Source organism: Vespa velutina, chromosome 10 (genome assembly GCF_912470025.1).
Source record: "Vespa velutina chromosome 10, iVesVel2.1, whole genome shotgun sequence".
Lineage (NCBI taxonomy): Eukaryota > Metazoa > Arthropoda > Insecta > Hymenoptera > Vespidae > Vespa > Vespa velutina.
In genome coordinates, this window is record NC_062197.1 from 3,570,333 (window position 1) to 3,575,332 (window position 5,000).

Here is a 5,000-nt window from a genome sequence, read left to right on the forward strand (position 1 = left end):
AAAAAAATTAATATACATATAGAGCAAGACCAGACAGAGAGAGAGAGAGAAAGAGAGAGAGAGAGAGAGAGAGAGAGAGAGAGAGAGAGAGAGAGATAAATCTTCTCACGTTGAAAAGAGTTGAAAAGTATAAGAAAAGAAGAAGAAGTAGAGCCGATTTATATGGCAAAGTAGTGAAAAGATAAAATGAAAGATAGTGATCCTTTGCTAGTGCAAAAGTCTCTAAGGATTTCTTACAGAGAGGATGATGAGACTGGGGATCCCTTTTCTCGAAAGGATTTCATATATCCAAGTTGGTCGGGGATCGATATCGAACCCTAAAAAACTTCTCTGTCGCTCTCTGACTCTTTCATTCACTCGTTCACTCACTTTTTCCTTTTTCAATTGCGTATGCGTAACGAAAAAAAAAAAAAAAAAAAAAAAACGGCACGTTTCACACCTCTAAACCTTTAAAGATCACGCATCTTATTTCTAAGGCTATGGAGAGAGTGAGGATGGATTGGAGAAGATACGAAGAAGGGTAGAAGAAAAAAAATCTGAAAAAAAAAAAGGAAAAAAAAGATGAAAAAGAAAAAAAAAAGATGAAAAAAAAAAAAAAAAAAAAGGGAAAGGATCTTCTTCTCGATGAAATCCTTTCAACGTGGATAAGAGGAAGAACTCTTCTGATCGAATCTTCTTAACAGATATTTCTTTCCCTTTTTTCTTTCTTTTTTTTTTTTTTTCTATTTCTTTTTCCTTTTCATTCTTTCTATCTTTCTTTCTTGCTTCCCTTCTTTTCCTTTTTTTTTTCGACGAGGCAAACGAAACGAGGCAAGTGAGATAATTGAGAGGGAAGAAGAAGTTCAACGTAGCCACGTTAAATTATAATTTTATCTGTTGCAAATAAAAATCAAAACGAAATAAAAGAGAAATTTTTCAATCGTAAATATATATTTGAAAATTCGCTTTTCCTTTTCTCTTCTTTTTTCTTTTTTCTGTTTTTTTTCCTTTTCTTTTCAACAATTTAAATTTTCCTTGAATAATCGAAGCTTCGAAAAATGAATGTAATTAATTTTTCTTCTTCCTCCCGCCTTTCTTTTTTCTTCTTCTTCTTTCACGTATCGCAAATACGAGAAAAAAAAAAAAAAGAAAATAAAAATAAAAAAAAGAAAAAGAAAGGAGGAGGAAGGGAAAAAAATGTACCGGAGAATATATTATTTATCCATTGCGATATAAATGAATAGTTTTAACTTATGAACGAATGAACAATGAAATCGATTGAAGATCGATCGAATATGCCTGTGCTATAAATAAATATTGATTCGTCGTAAGATTAAAAACTTATATTTATGATAGTTTCATCGTAATATTACTCGATAACGTATTAAACGATAACTTCGAAGCGCTTATTCAAAGTGAAAAGCAATATGGATCGGTCGATAAGGAAGCTAAGGATGGAAGAACCACCATCTAGAACGAATCGAAAACGGGGAAGGGTGCTATTATCAAGGGGTGAAAGGCACAAAGGGTATAGGATATATTCCTTATTCTCTCTCTCTCTCTCTCTCTCTCTCTCTCTCTCTCTCTGTCTTTATCTAGATACCCAACGTGCATAATTTATCGTTAGGGGGATCAAGTTCACTCGTGCGTATCGAGTAGTCTAGCCTACTCTCTCCTAGCTATAGACCTAGGGAATTCTACCCTTAAAATTGGCCGACAAACGTCTGGCTTTAACCATCCTACTACTACTACTATTACTATTACTATTACTATTACTACTAGTGTAGTAGTTCAGAGAGATTCTCGTGAAATGAGTTATATCGAGAGTCTACTAGTTTATAGATGATACAAATTATTAATGGGCAAAAGTTCTTTTACTACTTCAAACTTATTATTATCGATCATGGAAACAAAAAAAAAAAATAAATAAATAAATAAATAAAAACAATACAATATTTTCTTATCAAAGTTATTCAACGTGAAACATTATATCAATCTGATGATGATCCAATGGTAAGTCGATAAATTAATAAAAATAAAAATAAAAAAAATAAATAAATAAATAAAAAGTAAAGAAAAAGAAGGAAAAATTATTTTATCGTTCAATTCGTATGAGAATTAATTGATTATACGATCTGCCCAATAGACTGTTCTTTTTTTTTTCTTTTTTTTTTTTTTTTTTACGCATACAGAATTAAATACCAATTATTAAATACCAATGGAAATCCTATCTATCGCTTGTCGTTCGTAAGAGATTTTCTTTGAAATTATTTTATGGCGCGAGAGAGAAAAAAAAAAAGAGACAAAAATAAAACAACGAAGTTACACGACGTTAAGGAAAATTCAAGTAGACAAATTAAACAACATAAATGTGTTCGTCTATTTAATTCGAGACAAAATTCTTCCAGAAAAAAAAAAAAAAAAAGAAAAAAGAATAGATAAAAAAAAAAAAAAAAAAAAACAGAAAACAATAAAAAGAAAAATCAAGCACAAAGTATGTTGATCATTCATCCCTGTAACTTCGAAGTAAGATTACATTGAAGACACACGAAGTACAGATTCTTGAATCCTTCCATTTCTCGAATGCGATTACATGGGAGACGAGGAATGACGTATTTTCTAAAAGAAGGGAAAAGAGAGAGAGAGAGAGAGAGAGAGAGAGAGAGAGAGAGAGAGAGAGAGAGAGAGTAGAAGAAGAAGAAGTAGAAGAAGTAGAAGTAGAAGAAGAAGAAGATAAAAGAAGGTGCGCGCTGATCTTGATAGAGTAATAACAAGGCACGGCCACTGTAAGAAGAGATGCGAGTTGTTAGATGAGAGGACTTGGAAAAAGGGTGAGGGTAGACAGGTGATGAAGATTACTGTTACCCGACGGCTAGATCCAAGTCAAATCTTCTCTGGTCTAATCGTACCTCGATGTACCACTCTTCTTGACTCGATGTTCTTTACGACACGGAGACATAAATATAATAATAAGAAAAGATTTCTCTCTCTCTTTTTCTTTCTCAAGCTCCTCCTCTCTCTCTCTCTCTCTCTCTCTCTCTCTCTCTCTCTCTCTCTCTTTCTTTATCTACCTTGACAAAGTTGGTCTGACCAAACACTGACTGTAACTACACACACAGACTACAAATAATACGAAACTTGTCCGACTAAAATTATTTCACTGTAATCATATACAATTACAAATTTATACACGTATGTTGTACGCACGTGACTTAACGTATGATTTGTTTTTCTTTTTTTTTTTTTTCTTTTTTGTAAAAAAAATTTTCAGGAGAGGAGAAAGTAGGAAAAAAAAAAATCAAATGAAGAAGAAATATATTACCGGGTAATATGTAGAAAAATTTAATAACACTTATATCACCATTATTTTTGGAAAAATATTCGTGGATCGAAATATATGGTGATCCTACGATGTGTGTGAATTATTCTTTGTAAAAAAAAAAAAAATTGATTACAAAAAAAAAAAAAAAAGAAAAAGACGAAGAAGAAGAAAAGAAAAAAAAAGGAAAAGAAAGAAAGAAAGAAAATGAAATCGTTAAAAACCAAACGATGAATATAATTGATGGAAGAAAAAAAAAAAAAAAAAAAAAAAAAAGAAATAAGATTAGCCTAATGTTCTTTTTATTATAATTTTGCGACTGTCATCGAAATCAATTTGAAATTAAAGAAGATACGATAAATGATTTTTCTTTTTTTCTTTTTTTTTTTTTTTTTTTTTATTTATTACACAGCTATTATATTATCGAACGTAACAGGGAGAGTGATCCTTGTTTAAAAGGTCTCCCATATTATATCATAGTATCATATGTATGTACATATGTATGAAGGATATATATAGATATATACATACATCACATATATATATATATATATATATATATATATATATATATATATATATGCAAAAGTACCGTAAAAAGCCGCAGGATAATCCGAGAGAATTGGAAAGGCTTTTAGTAGGGTGAAATCTACTCACCGCCATGTCCTCGCTCCTGTAAGCCGTGAGGGTCTGTTCATCCTGCAGGAGCACGCAATAACAAGGTTCCCAACATGCCTCGCCTGCGGACTCTCCGGCACAGCACTCGGCCTCTGAGCATCAGAACAAAAAAAAAAAAAAAAAGAAAAGAAAAGATAGAACATCCTTTTACAAATCTTTCCATTTCTACTATTTTCACTTATATTTTTTCCATAACATTTCGAAAAATTCGACATCTTTAATTTTTTCCAACAACCAATCCAACCCATACGCAACCCTGTGACACAACCCTTACCCCAACCCCAACAACTATCAATCTTTTTTCCCATCGAAAAATACCACGAAAACTTGCAATTGTTGCTTCTTTTTTTTTTTTTTTTATTATATAAAAAATTATTTGCACCGTTCGATAAATAAATTCGACATGATTTGTCTTTACATTTTTTCCCCTTCTCCTCCTCCTCCTCCTCCAACTCTTTTCTACAACCCCCTCATGATAAAAGTTCGACTTTTTCAAAATCCATATAGAAATTTTCACATATCAAAAATTAATCCCATCGATAGAGAATATAAAACGCGAGATTTTTCGATAGATTTCTCTTTATTGAAAATTCAAAGTAGCAACGTGTGTCGTTGGATCGACAAAATTATCAGTCGCGATATGATATGTAAGAGGAAAAAAAAAAAAAAAGAAGGGAAAAAAAAAGAGGAAAAGCAAAAAAGAAAAATATGAAAAAAGATCGACTTTATTCGTCGAGTTTTAATTCGAACAAATCTTTGAGACTTTTTTGATTTAATTATTTCGATAATTTCGTCGAGCTTATAATTAAAACGATATATATATATATATATATATACATATATATATATATATATATATACATACGTTATATATACATATATATATAATTACCCAATAAAGTATGATCAACATATAATTATCGTTTAATAAAGTAACGATAAAACACATCAAAGAATATTTATTTAATATGGCAAATAATAAAAATCTAATATTACATTATATTTAAAAATAAAATACACAAAC